Source organism: Oryctolagus cuniculus, chromosome 1 (assembly GCF_051225735.1).
Source record: "Oryctolagus cuniculus isolate XC-2025 breed Fujian yellow rabbit chromosome 1, ASM5122573v1, whole genome shotgun sequence".
In the NCBI taxonomy this organism is placed as follows: domain Eukaryota; kingdom Metazoa; phylum Chordata; class Mammalia; order Lagomorpha; family Leporidae; genus Oryctolagus; species Oryctolagus cuniculus.
Window position 1 is genome coordinate 34,430,161 of NC_142867.1, and position 22,639 is coordinate 34,452,799.

Consider the following 22,639-nt stretch of genomic DNA (forward strand, 5'->3'; position numbering starts at 1 on the left):
TATGGCAAAAGCAAAGCTGGAAGTACACAATAATCAAGACCTACTACGGGGCAGTTATATTCAAAACAGCCTGGCACTGGCCAGAATAAACAGATGGGTAGACCAATGGAATAGAATAGATACTCCAGAAATCAATGCATGCATCTATAACCAGCTTATCTTTGACAAACAAGCTAAAATCAATCCTTGGAGTAATAGTGTCTTCAACAAAAGGTGCTGGGAAAACTGTATCTCCACATGCAGAAGTATGAAGCAAGACCCATCCCTTACACCTTACACAAAAATCCACTCAAAATAGATCAAAGACCTAAATTTACAACCTGATACCATCAGTTTATTAGAAGACATTGGGGAAATCTTGTAAGACTTTGGCATAGGCAAAGACTTCTTGGCAAAGACCCCAGAAGCACAGGCTATCAAAGCCAAAATTGAAAAGTGGGACTAAATGAAATTGAAAAGCTTTTGTACTCCAAAAAGAACACTCAGCAAAGTGATGAGGCAACCGACATAATGGGAGAAATTTGCAAACTGTGTGACTGATAAAGGGTTAATATCCAGAATCTATAAAGAGCTCAAGAAATTCAACCAAAACAAAAATATAACCTAGTTAAGAAATAGGCAAAGGACTTAAACAGGTCTTTTTCAAAAGAGAAAATTCAATTGGGCATCAGACACATGAAAAAATGCTCCGGATCACTAGCCATCAAGGAAATGCATACCAAAACCAGAATGAGGTTTCATCTCATCCCAGTTAGAATGATTTTCATACCTAAATCAACAAAAAACAAATCCTGGTGAGGATGTGGAGAAAAAGGTATCGTAATCCACTGTTGATGGATATGTACAATGATACAGCCACTGTGCAAGACAGTATGCAGATACTTTAGAAATCTGAATATTGACCTACATTATGACCCTGCCACCCTACTCCTGTGAATTCACCCAAAGGAAATGCAATCAGCACATGAAAGAGTTACCTGTATTCTCATGTTTAGTGAGGCTCAATTCACAATAGCTAAGATATGGAATCAAATCAGATGTCCAGCAGCTAAAAACTAGATAAAGAAATTATTGTGTATTATATGTACACCATAGAACACTACAAAGTAGTAAAAAAAAAAAAGAGAGAGAGAGAAAAGAAAAAGAAATCCTTTCTCTGCATCAAAATGGATGTAACTGGAAACCATTATACTTAGTGAAATAAGCCAGTTCTAGGAAGACAAATACCATATATTCTCCCTGATCTGTGATAACTTATACAGCACCTAAATGAATGAAATTAATGATTTGAGATGTCAATTGATGCAGAGAAAGCTTTTGATAAAATTCAACACCCTTTCTTGATGAAAACTCTAAGCAAATTGGGTATAGAAGAAGCATTCCTCAATATAATCAAAGCAATTTATGAAAAACCCACGGTCAGCATCCTATTGAATGGGGAAAAGTTGGAAGCATTTCCACTGAGATCTGGCACCAGACAGGGATACCCACTCTCACCACTGCTATTCAACATAGTTCTGGAAGTTTTAGCCAGAGCCATCAGGCAAGAAAAAGAAATTAAAGGAATACAAATTGGGAAGGAAGTAGTCAAATTATCCCTCTTTGCAGATGATATGATTCTTTATTTAGGGGATCCAAAGAACTCTACTAAGAGACTATTGGAACTCATAGAAGAGTTTGGAAAAGTAGCAGGATATAAAATCAATACACAAAAATAAAAAGCCTTTGTATACACAGGCAATGCTACGGCTGAGAAAGAACTGCTAAGATCTATCCCATTCACAACAGCTACAAAAACAATCAAATACCTAGGAATAAATTTAACCAAGGACGTTAAAGATCTCTACGATGAGAATTACAAAACCTTAAAGAAAGAAATAGAAGAGGATACCAAGAAATGGAAAAATCTTCCATGTTTATGGATTGGAAGAGTCAACATCATCAAAATGTCCATTCTCCCAGAAGCCATTTATAGATTCAATGCGATACCAATCAAGATACCGAAGACATTCTTCTCAGATCTAGAAAAAATGATGCTGAAATACATATGGAGACACAGGAGACTTCGAATAGCTAAAGCAATTCTGTACAACAAAAACAAAGCCGGAGGTATCACAATACCAGATTTCAGGACGTACTACAGGGCAGTGGTAATCAAAACAGCATGGTACTGCTACAGAAACAGATGGATAGAACAATGGAACAGAAAAGAAACACCAGAAATCAATCCAAACATCTATAGCCAACTTATATTTGATCAAGGATCTAAAACCATTTCCTGGAGCAAGGACAGTCTATTCAATAAATGGTGCTGGGAAAACTGGATTTCCACATGCAGAAGCATGAAGCAAGACCCCTACCTTACACCTTACACAAAAATCCACCCAACATGGATTAAAGACCTAAATCTACGACCTGACACCATCAAATTATTAGATAACATTGGAGAAACCCTGCAAGATATTGGCACCGGCAAAGAGTTTCTGGAAAAGACCCTGGAGGCGCAGGCAGTCAAAGCCAAAATTAACTATTGGGATTGCATTAAATTGAGAAGTTTCTGTACTTCAAAAGAAACAGGAGAGTGAAGAGGCAACCAACAGAACGGGAAAAATATTTGCAAACTATAATACAGATAAAGGATTAATAACCAGAGTCTACAAAGAGATCAAGAAATGCCACAACAACAAAACAAAAAACCCACTTAAGAGACGGGCCAAGGACCTCAATAGACATTTTTCAAAAGAGGAAATCCAAATGGCCAACAGACACATGAAAACATGTTCAAGGTCACTAGCAATCAGGGAAATATAAATCAAAACCACAATGAGATTTCACTTCACCCCAGTGAGAATGGCTCACATTCAGAAATCTACCAATAATAGATGCTGGAGAGGATGTGGGGAAAAAGGGACACTAACCCACTGTTGGTGGGAATGCAAACTGGTTAAGCCACTAAGGAAGTCAGTCTGGAGATTCCTCAGAAACCTGAATATAACCCTACCGTTCGACCCAGCCATCCCACTCCTTGGAATTTACCCAAAGGAAATTAAATTGGCAAACAAAAAAACAGTCTGCACCTTAATGTTTATTGCAGCTCAATTCACAATAGCTATGACCTGGAATCAACTTAAATGCCCATCAACAGTAGACTGGATAAAGAAATTATGGGATATGTACTCTATCGAATACTATACAGCAGTCAAAAACAATGACATCTGGTCATTTGCAACAAAATGGAGGAACCTGGAAAACATTATGCTGAGTGAAATAAGCCAGTCCCAAAGGGACAAATATCATATGTTCTCCCTGATCAGCGACAACTAACCGAGCACCAAAAAGGAAACCTGTTAAAGCGAAATGGACACTATGAGAAATGGTGACTTGATCAGCCCTTGCCCTGACTGTTGATGAACAACTTAATACGTTATCCTTCTTAGTATTTTTTTGGTCTGTTCTACTTAATACTATTGGTTTAATTCTGTAATTAACACACAGTTATTCTTAAGTGTTGAAACTTAACTGAAAAGTGATCCCTGTTAAATATAACAGCGGGAATAAGAGAGGGAGGGGATGTACAATTTGGGACATGCTCAAGCTGACTTGCCCAGAACGGCAGAGTTAGAAACATACCAGGGGATTCCAATTCAATCCCATCAAGGAGGCATGTACCAATGCCATCTCACTAGTCCCAGTGATCAATTTCTGTTCACAATTGATCATAATGATAGAACTAAGAGCCAAAGGGAGCACATAAACAAGATTAGTGTCTGAAAATACTAGCTGATAGAATAAAAAAGGCAGAGAATGATCCAACATGGGAAGCGAGATACACAGCAGACCCATAGAATGGCAGATGTCCTAAACAGCACTCTGGCCTCAGAATCAGCCCTTAAGGCATACAGATCTGGCTGAAAAGCCCATGAGAGTATTTCAGGCATGGAAAGCCAAGACACTCTGGCAAAAAAAAAACAAAAACAAAAACAAAAACAAAAAAACCAAACAATCCTAAATGAAAGATCTCTGTGAGTGAGATCCCAGTGGAAAGAACGGGTCATCAAAGAAGGAGGTACTTTTCTCTGAAGGGAGGAGAGAACTTCCACTTTGACTACGACCTTGTCTAAATATGATCAGAGTTGGTGAACTCAAAAGGCTTCCATAGCCTTGGCAACTCATGACAAGAGCCTAGGGAGATTACTGATGCCATGAACAAAAGTGTCGAATTGTTAAGTCAACAACAGGAGTCACTGTGCACTTACTCCTCATGTAGGATCTCGGCCCTTAATATGCTGTACATTGTGATTTAATGCTATAACTAGTACTCAAACAGTATTTTTCACTTTATGTTTCTGTGTGGGAGCAAACTGTTGAAATCTTTACTTAATGTATGCTAAACTGATCTTCTGTATATAAAGAGAATTGAAAATGAATCTCGATGTGAATGGAAGGGGAGAAGGAGCGAGAAAGGGGAGGGTTGCGGGTGGGAGGGAAGTTATGAGGGGGGGAAGCCATTGTAACCCATAAGCTGTACTTTGGAAATTTATATTCATTAAATAAATGTTTAAAAAAAAACAATTTGAGATGTAATGATTTTGAACAGCCATTGTCTTGACTATTGAGAAAAAGTTTTTTATTTTCATACTATTTGAATTCTTTACTTAGTGTAGGGTTAATCTTATGTGTTTAAGTTAATTGAAAATAGATCTTAGTGAAAAATAAGAATGGGAATAGGAGAGGGAGGAGAAGGAAAGGTAGGAGTGCAGGCGAGAGGGAAGGTAGTGTGGGAAGGATCACTATGCTCCTAAATTTGTATACATGAAATACAGGCAGTTTGTATACCTTAAACAAAAGGTTTCTACATTAAAAAAAAAAAAAACAGATTTAATTTTAAAAAGCCCAAGATTAATAACACCACATATCTCAGCAATAAGTGAATTTAGAAGACAATGGAACAATTTCTTCAAAGTGTCCGGAAAGCTTATATGGAGTATAGAATTCATCATCCAGAAAAAATTATCTATGATAGATAAGCATTAGTACATATTTATTAAAGAAATATTTTTAATCAAGATTTTATTTTAAAGGTAGAGAGATAGAGACAGGACACACAGACAAATAGACAGAATGAGAACTTCCATCTACCTGATCACACCCCAAATGGCTATAATAGCCAGGACTGAGCCAGGCTGAAGCCAGGAGCTGGGAACTCAATACAGGCCATCCACATGAACAGCAGGGATCCAACTATGTTACCTGCTTCCCAGGGTGGTTATTAGCACGAAGCTGGAATTGGAAGCAGAACTGCGAGAAAGAAATTCTGATATACTGAATTATTTCAAACTGGCATCTTAACTACCATATCAAATATCACCCCAAAATATAGGCATTTTAAAGGCATACAATGCTTCAAAAGCTTACCTACTATAAACCTGTACTAAAGAAATTATTTGGGGATATGACCTAGCAGTATTATAAGGGGATCCTCTAAAGAGATAGAAACTATAAAAATAATTCAGAAACTGTTAACATTGTAATAATTACAATATATAATATCTTCATTGTATGAGTGTGAGTGTGTGTGTATCAGAAATTAGAAATGTTGGGATGAGAATAAAAAGCGTTAGGAATATTCCTGAAGAAACTGAGAAAACTAAAAATATGGTATGATATTAAGTAACTAAGGGACTGTTACTCAATATTTTTGGAGGCTCCGTTCAGTGCCATAGAAATTTCCTTTTCAATGGGTTCAAGTATATTATGATCCTGAAGAGCAATTATTTATATAATTTAAATTTTTGAATACTGTTGTTTTTCAGTATACAAATGCACTTATAGACAAAATATTCCATAACTGTAGTGAAAGAAAACAGAATTTAAGAGTTGTCACGGTGGGACTACTGCTGTGGAGTAGTGAGTTAAGCTGTTGCCTATGATACTGGCATCCCATATGGGTGCAGGTTCAAGTCTGGGCTGTTCCATTTCTGATCCAGTTCCCTGTTAATAAGCCTGGGAAAGGAGGGGAAGTTGGCCTAATTATCACTGACAATGCAAGAAAGTTATAGTTACCAAAGGAAAGACTTCAGGAAGAAGTGATGGCAGATGTTTGTTGTTATTATTTTACCTTCTGCAATGGGGAATTAACAGTACAATCCATAATTGGTAGATCAAAAAATAAATGGCAAAAGCATTATGCACAACTCTAACAGTAGTTATGAGAGAAATTAAAAATAATACAAATCAATGTTGGAAGATTTTTCATAGGGTAGTAGAATAGTAGAGTGGAATGTGCGAGTGGAGAAAATTCTGTGGTTCACTTTAATTCAGATTCTTGTATGTAAATAAGAACATTTTAGTTGAAAAATCATAAAGATATATATCTACCAAAGAATTCCTAAAAAATATACTTTAAAAAGTTTTAAACTAGTAAATAAAAAATCTTATCAATATTGCCTCTGAAGATAACAATTCTAAGAAGTTACAATCTAATCTTTGAAATACATAAAATAATCCTAAAATGATATAATTTTAATCTTTGAAATACATAAAATCTGTTCTCTGTGTATTAGCAAAAATTTTGAAAAATATTTTCTCAGTTGGGCTGATTTAATTTTAAAAATAAAAGATTTCCTAAATCTTCTTGCAACATACTAACTTTATCTACCATTTTAGGACTATAGCATTTCCTTAAAATAATCTGATTATTAGATTGTTTCCCCTTATTTTAAAGGTTGTATTTTATAGCATTTAAAACAGTATTAAACTCTGGGAAAATATTTGCTCAACAAATGTCCAGTTCCTACATTCGTATTTGCTAATCACAGTAGAAAAAACATTTTTAATATAATTTTTCTCCTGCTGGAACATTTCACAAGAGAGTAATATTTTTATATATTACTGAGCTATGATTTACAAAATAAAGAAGTGTAGTAAAATTCTTTCAATAATATAAAAATTATAAATGAAAAAGAAATACTGGGGCCGGCGTCGTGATGCACTAGGCTAATATTCTGCCTGCAGCGCTGGGATCCCATGTGGGTGCTGGGTTCTAGTCCCAGTTACTCCTCTTCCAGTCCAGCTCTTTGCTGTGGCCCAGGAAGGCAGTGGAGGATGGCCCCAGTGCTTGGGCCCCTGCACCCGCATGGGAGACCAGGAAGAAGCACCTGGCTCCTGGCTTCGGATTGGCATAGCTCTGGTCGTGGCAGCCATTTGGGGAGGAACCAACGGAAAGAAGACTTTCTCTCTGTCTCTCTCTCTCTCACTGTCTGTAACTCTGTCAAATAAATAAATAAAAATCTTAAAAAAAAAAAAAAGAAATACTCTGTCCTACTTTATGTAGTTTTATTTATTTATTTATTTATTTTGGACAGGCAGAGTGGACAGTGAGAGAGAGAGACAGAGAGAAAGGTCTTCCTTTGCTGTTGGTTCACCCTGCAATGGCCGGCGCAGCCAGTGCACTGCGGCCGGCGCACCACGCTGATCCGATGGCAGGAGCCAGGAGCTTCTCCTGGTCTCCCATGGGGTGCAGGGCCCAAGCACCTGGGCCATCCTCCACTGCACTCCCTGGCCACAGCAGAGAGCTGGCCTGGAAGAGGGGCAACGAGGACAGAATCCGGCGCCCTGACCGGGACTAGAACCTGGTGTGCCGGCGCCGCAAGGCGGAGGATTAGCCTATTGAGCCATGGTGCTGGCCTTATGTAGTATTTATTTTTCTCTTAGTGGTACATAAAATCATGCTGCCTCTTACAATTATTGGCATTTCAGATCTGATAAAATATGGCTTTTCTGCATTAAGTAAGCCCAAATTTCCCTAGTGTCTTGGTTTCTAAGCTTTGCATAAATATATATCAAATTGAATCCCATTATAGTATAGAAATTTATTTGTATTGTGTTAGTAGTTCACTTTAGTAAGACCTGATTAGTCTTAAGTATTTTTACCATAGTTTTACTTAGAATAAAAATAACATTAGAAAATTTGGCCCATATATATTAAGAATCATTAGTAGTATGGGTTTAAGTCTTGTGAGGTAGAAATGGATGCTAGAAACTGGATCCCAAGCAACAGTATCAAATCATCCTATATTTCTATAAAAGAAAATACAGGGGTGGCTTCCGTGGCGCAGTAGGTTAATCCTCCGCTTGTGCTGGCATCCCATATGGGCGCCAATTCCAGTCCCGGCTGCCCCTCTTCCAATCCAGCTCTCTGCTATGGCCTGGGAAAGCAGTAGAAATGGCCCAAGTGCTTGGGCCCCTGCACCTGCATAGAAGACCAGGAAGAAACACCTGACTCCTGGCTTTAGATTGGCATAGCTTCGGCCATTGCGGCCAACTGGGGAATGAACCAATGGAAGGATGACCTTTCTCTCTCTGTCTCTCCCTCTCACTGTCTGTAACTCTACCTCTCAAATAAATAAATAAAATCTTAAAAAAAAAAAAAAAAGAAAATCCATCGTAGGAAAATTCTGTCTCAATGGTTTCAATATTACCATGTATAATTCAAGCAAAAATTGTATTAAAAATAATAGTTTGGAGGAAAAGAAGGAATATTTTGGTACTTCTGTATTCTAATACTCAGAAATTTATTATTTAAGAGTATATATTTTATTTGTGATCATATTTGGAAGTCCTAAAATTTTTGAAGTATACCCAGAGATGGGTCAGCTATAATCTATATGACTGTTTATAGTCAAACACAAAAACTTTATTAATGTTTTGATAAAATCTCTATTTCAAGAGCATTTGAATAAAGCTCCTTAATATTCTGCTATTACAGCTATCAATCATAGCTTAGGGTCCCCTCTCACACTTTTGAAAATTCCCACCCCTTGATTTCTAGCCCAGAGTGCCAACAGAACATACTCTCTGGTTGTCATTGTGTTTCTTCTTAAAAAAATACAAGAACAAAACAAAGTGCCAGAGTTTTTTATTCTTTTCTGAAGTGTGGTGCTTGCAGTTCTAATGTACGAATGAATAAAATAAAAAGCAGATTTCTTAAGTTTTATACAGAAAGTAGGATGGAAAGAATAAAATTCCTTTCTTTTAATCAAATGAAACACTTCAGAAAATTAACAAATATGAATAAAAACATGGCATTACCTCTGTATAAAACAACAGTTTTTCTACTTATGAATCCCATACGAAACCTAATTATTACAAACTTCTAATACCAAAATTATTTAAGTATTTTTATTTTTTCATGAGAAACATTTATCTTTACCCATAAGATGCTGTAAATGTATTTCTTCCCTTTTCAATTCATGCCTTTCTATGCTTACTGCTATATTATTTTGTGGTCTTTGTTTTGGCAGATGCACAAGCAAAATCTAATTCCAACAGTTTGACCCCTTCTCACTTTTTATGTTCTCTAGGGCATAATAAAAACCAAGATACAATCCCTCAGCAGTTAATGAAGCTTAACCTCACACCCTCTTAATTACCAATGCATTACACCAACCGTGGGCATCATACTCCTCTCTAAGCTATTTTACAATTCAGGAGAAGTACTACTGAGCTATTATGTAGCAACATAATCCATGCAGCATGAGAAATCCTTCTTAAAAATAAAATCTTTTGATCCTTGCAGGTTTTGGTAACTGTATAATTAATACTACTTAAGCATTATCCATGTATCAGTAAGTATATTATATTCTATCAGTAAGTATGTTACTTTGTTGATTTTTTGAGTTTGTTTTGGCAACTTCTACTTTCTAAAAGTTAGACAGAGAAAACATTACCAAGATAACAGAGAAAACATTACCAAGATACTGTTTCCAAAAGTTCAAATACAAAATACTGCAGACATCCAACCTGAGTATCCATCTATTAAAGGTATAGTCTCCACATTATTTTCAATTAAAATATTTAAAAGAATGGGTGAGGGTTGATTTTAGCTAGTAAAAACATTCAGAAAAATAGCAGAATTTCAGGAAGTCTGAATGTCAGAATGTTTCATTTCAAGAACTTTTAAAACTCAGAGATTTTAAATTACTAATTAATGGATTAACTTATTTCCATGGATATTTGAAACTAAATTAAATTTGGATCAGGAAATATCTTAGCGCAATTCAAGTTTTTTCTTTTTGAATATAAAGGTGGTTAAAATAATTGTTATTGTAAGAAAGTGAAAAGCACTTTTGCCTCAGTAAACACAAATTGTGTTAATTAAACTCCTAAATTGACAAAAATGATAGTTTCATTTGGCAACTACATCAATACACAAATCTGAAAAGAAAAAAGGAAATCAATGGGTTAAGATCTGTGTTCTCAAAACTCTTCCATGGAGCCCTAGCACATTTCTTTTTAACACGTAAACCAGGAATGTATTGAGATGACTGTATAATCTTTTCTTCATTTTTTTTATTAAGATAGAGGAAAGGAATAGGATAATATGAAAAATAGGAAACAGAAGTCCGCATTAAGAATTTAGAAATGAAGGGAAAGGATTATATCCAGCAATAAAAAAAAATCTGTTCATTAAACACAAATCATAATCTAATTATTTTAAAATATTACATTCTAAACCACCACTTTTTAAAAAGTTCCTAACATGGAAGGATCTCAAAACAATTTGGATATGTAATTAATCCCTGAGTTCTACTCAGATGTAATAGTGTGGCTGGGAAAATGAGGCACATGCAGATTTACATTCATTATCTCTGTTCTAGCAATGTATCTACTAATACCAAAGTCTACATTTTGAGCAAGGTAGCTAAATGCTTTTGCAAACTGCCTATGGATGCTATTGACTTAATAGCATTTACTTTAAAGAGAAATAATACAGTGAGTTTTTTGGCACTATGATATTATCAGGTTCTACATTATTTTCTCACATATATATAAAAATCAAAATCATCAAGCTGCATAAACACTATTATTTGCATCTATTTTCTTACATAGATTAAGATTTTATAAATTTTATATAGCAAAATATAAAATTTGTGTTATATATTACTTCAAAATATCATTACTTAAAATAATTTTTGTAAGAAGAAAGCTTAAATAGAAATCACATGCTTTCACTTATGGAGAAACAAGGATGGACTGTATCCATTAATACTTCTATCCATAAAAACTGGTTTTTCTTTGGCAAGTTCCTTTATAAAATACAATTTATATATCAGATGCTGTCAATGTTTGAACTGGCTTTGGGTAATTCACACACCAATACAAGTTGTACTCAAAGGAATATTATGTGGAAATTTCAAAAGGTTCATGAAATAATAGAATTAAAACATACATACATTTTGGTGCAAAAAAATGGCACAGTCTTCATAATATGCATTTTCATAAACTTTTTGAAGTTATATATGCACAGATCTCCAAACTTTTTCACACCAAAATAAACTTACCTTTAATTCCATTTTCCACTAATTCTTTGAATTTCTCTTGTATACACATATTCAAACATGTGTGTATAGATACCATGTGTGTGTATGTGTATGTGTGTGTATACTTCTTTTATAGGAAAAATCTTCGATAAAATACATTTTGAGAAATGTTTTAAAAAGTGCACTGGTGTTTCCACTTAATCATTGATATTCAAAAGTTTAACTAATGAAACCACAGGCAATAATTCCCTTAGTAAATATTCACTGTACAAGGTTTATTAACATGTTTTTAAGAAAATGTGATAGCTGATAATTCATGCTGTGCAAACAGGTTATACAATAATTATTTAGTTACAGCAGGATCTAGGTGTCTGCAAAAGATTCTCTACAAAATTCCTTTAAGTATTAAAGTGTCCCTATTGAGAACAAATTAAATATTTTCTAAACATCTGCTATAACTGAAGCTTTCTAAATATAATCGTTTTAAGAGAAGTTAAGATATTGGAAAAGATATTTAATATCATTATTACATCTTGCACAGAGGTCACAGACTTTTTCAACTTACAGAAAAGAAGTATCCTAAAGTTTTAAGGTTATCAACCACCAAAGAAATGCCTTCAAAAGGAAATGTAATGAGGCATTATCTCCATGGAAGAGGCCAGGATCACTTAAATTTCTTGATCAGGAAGGCATAAGTGGCAATTATTTGTTTTAAGTCATTTTATTTTTCCAGAATGACCCCAGATCATGGAAAATGATCACTATGGTACTACAGGGTACCACATGGGACTGTGTATAATTAAATTTGAAAAGTATTTTTCTGTAGAACAATCGGTGATAATAGAATAATGGATTCTTTTTCTGCTCTTTGATTACAGAGAAGTAGAGGCAACTGAGTAAAGGCATCACATAGGGTTAATTCTATCTCAGCCTATATATTAAATCTGCTTTAGGAAATAAAAATGGAAGCTTTACTTCATGGTCTCAGATTTGTTCTCTACTTCCAATTTAAGTCTTCTGCTTAATATTATCTACCCTGTCTTGGGAATCAAAAACAAGCTTTTAGATAACAGAAACTACAGAATGAATATTATGCAAACAATAAGCACATTCAAGGACCCTGATTTTATTAACATATCATAATATGAAAAGATGGATGCAGTGAACTAAAGTCACTTTGCATAATTAATTGTCTATCAGTTCTAAGATTTTAACATTTCTTTTGCACATAACAATAACTATCTAAAAGGACTTATAACTATTATTAAGGATTCAAAACAGTTTTTGAAAATAAATTTGAGGCCCAGAATAAGTACTTTAAGCTTTTTTTTTTTTCCCAAAAGCTCTGTTTTCACAGAGCCCCAGTTATTTCATTTTCAATTTGGAACTCTAGAATAAGGTAGCCGGATAGGTATTACCCTTTCTTAATAGGAAAGGTTAAATGACTCACACAAGGTCTTGCAGTTAGAATGCACTTTCTTGAGGCTAAATACCCTATGGTAAGATATGGTAATTTTGCTATATGACAGCCAAATTTTATGCATGCTAAATTCTTCACTGATTGACCCATAAAACACCAACACCAATGTGTGTTTATAATGTTACAGTAATAGTGGTTTTCACTAGCTAGTAACAGAGAGGTGGGGAGTGAATTTATTCTTTACATTTTTATCTTGCTTTTCATTTTCTTAGTGGAAAATCAGGCACATGCCATCTTTAAAAGTTGGCTACAAATGTAGGTCACTGGAAGCAGTACTGAGCTTTTGCATGCTTTTTCTTAGTCTTTTCATTTTGCCAAAGAAGTTCTAACTGTAGCTGCCAGAGGAGAACTTGGAATTTTAAATAAGCTCTCACAGTAGCCAGGGAGAATAAAAAGAGTGAAACCCTGGGGTCAAACAGCAAATTTCCGGCTCAACTAGAGTGTAGTGAGCCCTGAAAAGTGTATTGATGGCCTGATATATATATATTTTTTTAAAGAAATAACATGTTGAAAAAGAAATGAAGGGAACATTCTGATTACTGCTCTCACCTCAAAGAGCTCTTCTAATAAATGCACTTACATGAGGGAAACATATGCCAAAACAGCTTTAAGAAAATACAAAAATTATTATCACATAGTCTAGAAAGTATAAAAATGGGTCAGAAAATATTACTTAAAAGGTATTGGGTATGCATAAAGCTTGTAAAATGAAATGATAAAAGAACCAGAAAGTGGTTATTAATTATCTATAACATACCATGTTGCTTTTGTATTGAATCACTATAAGATTACAACTTTGAAAATGAATAAAAATGTTCAAGTACAAGGGGCTGTGGAAGAGTTAGTGGACAATCTTTCTTCCTTTCTTCCTTCCTTCCTTCCTTCCTTCCTTCCTTCCTTCCTTCCTTCCTTCCTTCCTTCCTTCCTTCCTTCCTTCCTTCCTTCCTTCCTTCCTTCCTTTCTTTCTTTCTTTTAACAGGCAGAGTTAGTGAGAGCGAGAGACAGAGAGAAAGGTCTTCCTTCTGTTGGTTCACCCCCTAAATGGCTGCTACGGCCAGCGCGCTGCGCAGATCTGAAGCCAGGAGCCAGGTGCTTTCCTGGTCTCCCATGTGGGTGCAGGGCCCAAGCACTTGGGCCATCCTCCACTGCCTTCCAGGGCCACAGCAGAGAGCTGGACTGGAAGAAGAGCAACCGGGACAGAATCCAGCGCCCCGACCGGGACTAGAACCCGGGGTACCGGCGTCGCAGGTGGAGGATTAGCCAAGTGAGCCACGGCGCCAGCTGGAAATTGTTTCTTATGAAAAACTATCCACAATTTCAAAAATTTTTGCATCAAAATAAAGATTCCATTTTGTATCAAAAGTTCTTTTTTCATAAACTTTTTGAACACTCCTGTATCTGGCTCATCAAAGGTTTTTAACTCCATTTTTATAGTTGTCATTATTTTTTGGCAGAACTAGCAAAACAAGAGTTGGATCTGAGATATTTCTGTATTCATTTCCTTCAGAAAGACCAGTCATAAGACAATGTGAGAGCAGACAGGTATTCACTTTCAATTATGAAATATTTTCTATATATTAAATGTGGAAAGTCTCACTTTATTTGAACTATTTGTTTGATATCATATTTAATGTTAAAAAGACACTATATGCTACATTCCTTTATGAGACATCAAAGCAGTTAAAACTCTCCTGCTGGTAACCATCTACTTGCTTGAGCACATATTTTGAAACTTTCAATTTTTAAGTTTACTTAAAGCACTGAAGCCTCCAACTTTGTTTTAAATGCGGCTCATGTCAGACACTGCATATTGGATATAAAAATAACCAAAAAAAATTTAAAGCACCAAGTCAGGAATTCACCCCTTGCTGTATTCTTACATACTTCTTTCTGTGTGAACATTACTTGTTTGACATGTCATCAGAAGCAAATATTCAAATTAAGTTTTATAAAATTGACTTTGGTATATAATGAAATAGCATTTGTTTTACTTCTAAAATATTTTATTTTCTCTAATCCTATAAATATTGACATGATACATATTCCTAAAATTATGAAAAAGGTAAATGCCGTGTTTGACACAAAAGTCATGATACTGCTTGAGATGCGCAAATCCCATTTTGGAAAGTCTGGGTTTGAGTCGTAGCTCTGCCTCCAATCAGCTTCCTGCTAATGTGCACCCTGTAAAACAGATGACGCTCAAATTCTTAGGTTCCTGTCTCCCACATGCAAAACTCAGATTGAAAACCAGGTTGTTTTTTTCAGTGTGGTCCAACTTTGGATGTTACAGGCTTTTGGGAGAGAGAACTAGCATATGGAAGACCTTTCTGTCTGTCTCTTTTTCTCCTACAGATAAAACAAAACTAAAACTTTTTTAAAAATTATGAAAAGATACAATATGAAAGCATTTGTAAAGAAATATTTGTATCTGAGGTGCATACCAATTTTTTATTTCATGAAAAAAATCAGTTTGCATAAATGTTTATATATTTTAACATAAAAATATAATTTTTATGATTTTTTTAGAAAACATTCAATAGAAATTTTTTTGTGGTGAATACTCATACTATGTTTGAGATGATCAAGAAAATTCTTTTAGATAAAGTTAACTGATGAATACTTACCATATGTGTTTTAAAAATCTTTAACAACATCATGTATATTGTTCTATAGGGTTTCTAAGGGCTGTAATTTTTAAGCAGTTCATCTTAATGCTGACTTCTTGAGAAGCTTTGACTACAATAGGCATGAATATGTTTTCAAAGGATGATGGATAAATTGCTGGGTTGATATATAATATATCTTAGGCAGCTGATAGGTTTTTTATCCTTTACTTGTCTTTTAGTTATACACAGTTTTAAGATAATTATCATCTATAAGTTAGTCTTTTTCCTTTTCTTGTATCAGAAATATTTGCCTTGCTTATAGGTTCTAGAAATCCCCAAAGTATACATCATAAAATTAAAACTAAGCTATTACGGCACCCCCCCCCCCAACCCTACAGTGTATCCTAAACACTGTTAATGTCTGATTTGGTCATTCATTGCTAGACTGATAAAGACGAAATTTTTAAGTATCACTATAATTGAATTGGACACACTGGAATTCTAATTGAATATTATATAGAAAACCTTACTTATCAATATAGTATTCAATATCACAATTTATTTATTTAAAATTATTCATTTGAAAAGGAGAGATTAGATGCATTCTCAACTGCTGGGGCTGTGCCAGGCCAAAGCTAAGAGTCAGGAGCTCAGTCTGAGTCTCCCCAAACTGGAACTTGGAGTGGAGCTAGGCCTTGAACCAAGGCACCCCAATATGTGATACAAGCATCCCAAATGGCAGCCTAACTGATGAGCCAAATGCCTACCCCCAAACATGCTATTTGAATAAAAACAACCTGTCTTAGACTAGTCATCATGAGAATAAAATTGAATTTTAAGACGCAGGATTCAAACTTGCAACCTTACATGCCATAAATCAAATGCTAAAAAACATGTTTTGTGGTACCAATTATAGTATCTTTGATAATATACTCAAAAAGCAAAATATAAAGCATACTAGGAATTATGGCAGTAGATCACAGTCATTAGTTCAAAGCACCTATGCTAGAGAGTTGAATGGCAGCTGACAGTGATTAGAGGGAAAGGGAAATGGAAGATGTAGTTCAAAGGATATAAAACTTTCAGTTATAAGACAGGTAAGCTGAGGATCTAACGTAAAGAGTAGTTAATTATACTGTATTATATACTTTAAAGTTGGTAAGAGTAGATTTACGTAGTAAAAAAATAGTAACTCTGTGAGGTGATGGATGTATTAATTAGTATAATTGTGGTAATCATTTCACAATACAATATATCAAATCACACCCAAATTCCAAAAAATTAGGAGCTGGAGTGGAGAAAGCTACAGAAAATTGAACAACTTCAAAACAAATCTATGATATTCCAGAGCAAGAGAAACTTTTTAAAACATTAAAAAGTACACTAATTAGGGCTCTCTATGAAGAGAACCAATAGGATGTGTGGTGTGTGTGTGTGTATGTGTGTGTATGTGTGTGTGTACAATGTATCCTTCATCTGCTGGTTTACTCCCCCCATATGGCCACAACAGCCAGGTCTTGGCAAGGCTGAAGCCAGAAGATAGGAACTCCATCTTGTTCTTCCACATGGTAGCAGGGGCCAACACGTGGGCAATTCCTGCTGCCTTCCCAAGGTGTATTAGCAAGAAGTTGGATCAGAAGCTGACAGCTGGGACTCCAACCAACACTCTGATATGGGATGTTTGCATCACCAAGTGCTTATTGTGGTGGATTCGTTCTGAGAGCAGGAGTGTGGTGGGGGCAAGAGGCGCCGAGTCACCACACAGACCCTGGGAGTTGGGTGAAAGCGGGCCAGAGGGGAGCAGCCTGCAGACTCGTTTATTTCTGTTGGTACAACAGCTTATATAGCCAAGGCAGCCAATCTGGTCAAAGGGCGGTCTATGCCCTAACCAATCACATCCTGTTGCCAGGCAGTATCTGAAGCCATCCAATCACAGCCTGTTGCCAAGCAGGCTCTGATTGCCATGTGGTTTCCAAAGCCATCCAATCACAGCCTGTTGCCAGGCCGGCTCCGTTGCCAGGTGGGTTCAAAGCCATTCCTGAGTAACTGACGCTCGCTTGCCAGTGGCCATCTTGGCATGGCCTTCTCATTCCACCACAAGTGCTAGCTTAACCTGCTGTATCACAACACTGGCCCCTTTTTTTGTTTTTAAGATATTTTTTCTGGGTATAAAATTCTGGATGGATAGTATTTTTTTTAATTATTTTCTTTTAGTATTTTAAAGTTACCTTCTTGCCTTCTTGTTTTCTGGTTTGCACTTCATGGAACCAAAAGTCTGCTGCCAATTTTTCTTTCTTTCTTTTTTTTTAATCCTCAGGCCTGCCTATGAAACGTGGCTTTCCTATTCCAACTTTCAAGTTTTTCCCTTTATCACTTGTTTCGAGTAATTTGAGTAATTTGATGATATGCCTTGAAGATGTTTTCTTTTTTTTTTCTTTCTTTTCTTTTTAACAGGCAGAGTGGACAGTGAGAGAGAGAGAGAGAGAGAGAGAAAGGTCTTCCTTTGCCGTTGGTTCACCCTCCAATGGCCGCTGCGGCCGACACGCTGCGGCTGGTGCACTGCGCTGATCTGATGGCAGGAGCCAGGTACTTATCCTGGTCTCCCATGGGGTGCAGGGTGAAGATGTTTTCTTCAGGACTTTTAGAACTGAGGTTTGCCAAACACCTTAGAATCATGAGTATATCATTTTCATTCTATTTGGAAGCTCTTTTCCTCTAGCTTACTGAATATTTAAAATACAACTATAATAAAAACTAATATGCTTATGTAATTATATTCTGTATGCCATTTATTTTTTGTTTAAATTGATTTTTCTCCTCTTTATAATCTGCATTCTCCTGATTCTTAGCAAGCCTACTACGTTTTAATTAGATGTCATATATTGTATATTTTACTGTTGGTTAGCAAATATTTTGGTATTACTATTAATTACTACTAATATTAATTAACAGTTGTTCTGAGGGACAGACAACTATTTTACCTAAAAGATATGATTATTTCAGGCTCATCTCCAGTGCAAAACTCTTCACAATAATCTGCTGTACATGAATTCTGAGGTTTCTACTCTGGCAAATGGGAATAGTTATTATTTTTGTTTGGTTGGTTGGTTTTTAATTTGTTAAGTACATGGGGACAGCTGTGGTCCTGATTAATCCACGTTGGCTAGACTTTGCAGTTTGTTCAGATTTGCTGCACCTTTTTCAGAGTTTACTTTTTAAACTATATTTTTTACCTCCCCTATAAAATTGCTGTATAAATGCCTGCAGTGTCTTGCTACTTGTATTTATGACAGGATATTTATGAAAGCCTGATGAAAAAGCTACTATCTCTTTTATAACCTCAAACGTCTTCACATAATCTAAAGAAGGATAAGTAAAATAAAATCTTTAAAACTAACTTGTAAAAATTCAAAATATCTAAGAAAGATGTCACAGACTACTCTGAAATAAAAATATGGTTTTCTAAAGGAAAACGTGCAAGTACATGTGCTGTGTTTTAACATTACTATCTGAGTTGCTTAGAGGCAAGAAAGAAAAATAAGCCTTTTATTTTAAAAGCAGGCATAGGAATTCCTATTTCTGGAAAGGTGAAAATTTCCTATGATGCTAAAAAGATGTTTGATATAAAATCTCAGGCTCAGTATATTGTAGAATATGCTATGAAGAACTGGTATAGTTTATGACAATGATTTTGACCTTTTTTCCATAGTTTCTAGAAGGTGCATACTGTCCAGAAATTGACCAAGATAATTCAAGTGACAGAAAAAAGCAACAGAACAAATAAAACATTAAGAAAATGTTGTAAGGGCCAGTGCTGTGGTGTAGCAGGTAAGGCGGCTGCCTGCAGTGCCAGCATCCCATATGGGCGCCGGTTTGAGTCCTGGCGGCTCCACTTCAGATCCAGCTCTCCGCTATGGCCTGTGAAAGCACTGGAAAATGTCCCAACTGCTGAACCCATGTGGAAACCTGGAAGAAACTCCTGGATCCTGGCTTCAGATCAGATCAGCTCTAGACACTGCGGCCAACTGAGGAGTGAACCAGCAGATGGAAGACCTCTCTCTCTCTCTCTGCATAACTCTTTTAAATAAATAAATAAATAAATAAATCTTAAAAAAAAAAAGAAAAAAAGAAAATGTTGGAAAAACTAAACAACCAAAAATGATCAAAGGGGAAAATAGGCCTTGCAAACAGAAAAAAATACAAGGATTTCTCAATTGGATGTCAATTTCAATATTTTTTAAATTAATTAATTTATTTGAAAGAGTTACACAGAGAGAGAAGAGGCAGAGAGAGTGAGGTCTTCCATCCCCTGGTTCACTCCCCAATTTGCTGCAACGGCCACAGCTGTGCTGATCCAAAGCCAGGAGCCAGGAGCTTCTTCAGGGTCTCCCACACAGATGCAGGGGCCCAAGGACTTGGGCCATCTTTTACTCCTTTCCCAGGCCATAGCAGAGAGCTGGCTCAGAAGTGGAGGAGCCAAGACTCGAACCAGCACCCATATGGGATGCTGGCACTGCAGGCAGCGACTTCACTTGCTACGCCACAGTGCTGGCCCCTCAATATTTTTTTTACAGGTTCATTTATTTATTTGAAAGACAAAATGAAAGAGAAAAAGAGAGAGTGAGAGAGAGTGAGAGAGGTATCTTCCATCCACTGATTCACTCTCCAAATGCCTACAACAGCCAAGGCTGGGATCTCTTACCAGGTCTCCCATGAGGTGGTTAGGAACCTAAGTACCAGGGTCATCATCTAATGTGTCTTAGGTGCAATAGCAAGAAGCTGAATGAGAAATCGAGTAGTTGACACCTCAAGTACACACTATGATTCCAATTAATAGCTTAATAAATTGTGCCACAAGACCCAATCCAGTAATACTATTTAGTAAGCAAAATCTAATCCATGTGAAGGAACCATTCCAGTTTTAACTTGACTGTCAGCATAATCTTTATGCTCTGAAACAAACTTTTATGGAAAATTTGTTGGTGTTGTTCACAGTTATTGTAACAGTATTTAGCATCCTACAAATTCATTGTAAATAACATATTTATTTGTTATTTTGTAGACTATGTACTGAAATTACAACTATTAAATGGAGAAGTGACTTTAGATCATGGATTCTATTCAAACAATGTCTTAAGTTGGGGTCCTGTCCTAGACAAAGAAATTAAGAATTCTGAAAGTCAGAATTGTTCTAAGCTAAAAAGTATGCCTGGCTTAAAGAAGATATGATATTTTAATCACACATTTTAACATTACTGCTTATTCATCTCTGTCATTCTTTAAGCAAAACAATTTTACTTAATTATTACTTCCAATTTCTATATTGTTGTTCTGATTTATATATTTGGTATACTTGGTAATATAATTATCAGATAATCTACAGCTGTTTTTCCTTACTTTTTCCCAGCATTCTCCAGTATCACGACTATGTAGTATATTACTTCTTCAATACAACAATCTTTGTATTTATGAACATTTTAATTTAATTACATATATTTAGAATAAAGCTATAAAGTTTGTAGTAAAAATGGCAAATATTATAGTTCTTGGGAACCAGTATATTTTTGCTTAAGTAGAAATTAAAATATTATAGATGTCATATAACTTGCTGTTTATATAGACAGATAGATACCCCAATTATTTTTATTCCATTATTTGAAATCCTATAGTGGTGATTTCCCACACTAAACTAATCTAATTGCCCAGACTAATCTCATCTAATAGTTTCAAGGTGAAGATTAAAAATTCAAGTTTCTTGGGGCCAGCGTTGTGGTGTAGCAGGTTAAAGCCCCAGCCTGTAGCGCTGCATATGGGTGCCGATTCAAGTCCTGGCTGCTCCTCTTCCAATCCAGCTCTCTGGTATGACCTGGGAAAGCAGAGGAAGATGGCCCAAGTCCTTAGGTCCCTGCACCTCCATGGGAGACCCAGTAGAAGCTACTGGTTCCTGGCTTCAGATCAGCTCAGCTCTGGCCATTGTGGTCATTTGGGGAGTAAACCAGTGGATGGAAGACCTCTCTGTCTCCTTGGCTCTACCTCTCTCTCTAATTCTTTCAACTAAGTAAAATAAATCTTAAAAAAAAATTCTGTTTCCTTTAAGGAATTTATTTATTATTTTTTTAAGATTTACTTACTTATATGAAAAGCAGAGTTATATAGAGAGCAGGACAGAAACAGACAAATCTTTCATCTTTTGGCACAATGACCAGAGCTGAGCCAAGCTGAAGTCAGGAGCCAGAAGCTTCATCTGGGTCTTTCATGTGGGTGCAACGACCCAAGTACTTGAGCCATCTTCTAACACTTTCCCATGGAAAATTAGCAGGAAGCCGAATCAGAAGTGGAGCAGCTGAGACTAGACATCTGTGCCCATAAGGGATGCCATCATTGCAGGTGGCAGCTTAACTTGCTATGCCAAACGCCTGCCCCAACGATTTCTTAAGAGTTAAGTCATACTTTATGAATCATAAAAAAAAGGCTTAGATATTTTGAAAATCTGCTTCTACATAGCAATAGTTAGAATGAAAATAGATTAATCAGGTCAAAATGAGAATGCTATAATCAGAGGTAAATAACTAAAGGATATTTTTCCTGCAGCCATGTGGGAGACCTGGAAGAAACGCCACTCTCCTGGATTCTTCCTGGCCCAACCATGGTAGTTGCAGACATTTGGGGAGTGAACCAGTGGATAGAAGATCCCTCTATCTATCTCTTCTACTCTTTCTGTAACTCTGCATTTCAAATAAATTTTTAAAAAAATAAAAAAAAAAAGCCGGCACCGCGGCTCACTAGGCTAATCCTCTGCCTTGCGGCACCGGCACACCGGGTTCTAGTCCCGGTCGGGGTGCCAGAGTCTGTCCCGGTTGCCCCTCCTCCAGGCCAGCTCTCTGCTGTGGCCAGGGAGTGCAGTGGAGGATGGCCCAGGTGCTTGGGCCCTGCACCCCATGGGAGACCAGGAGAAGCACCTGGCTCCAGCCATCGGATCAGCGCGGTGGGCTGGCCACAGCGGCCATTGGAGGGTGAACCAACGGCAAAAGGAAGACCTTTCTCTCTGTCTCTCTCTCTCTCACTGTCCACTCTGCCTGTCAAACAAACAAACAAACAAAAAACAAAAACAAAAACAAAACCCTGTATTTATGAGGTACATTGACTCTCTTCTCTTTGTATTTTTTTTTGACAGGCAGAGTGGACAGTGAGAGAGAGAGACAGAGAGAAAGGTCTTCCTTTGCCGTTGGTTC

The 22,639-nt window shown here is 36.3% G+C and overlaps 1 protein-coding gene across 5 annotated transcripts in view; it reads right to left on the reverse strand.

Annotated features, from left to right (window-relative positions):
* The window catches only part of ELP4 (elongator acetyltransferase complex subunit 4), a 280,207-nt gene that overhangs the window by 219,988 nt on the left and 37,580 nt on the right, over window positions 1-22,639 (reverse strand). The gene's annotated exons all lie outside the window — the stretch shown is intronic.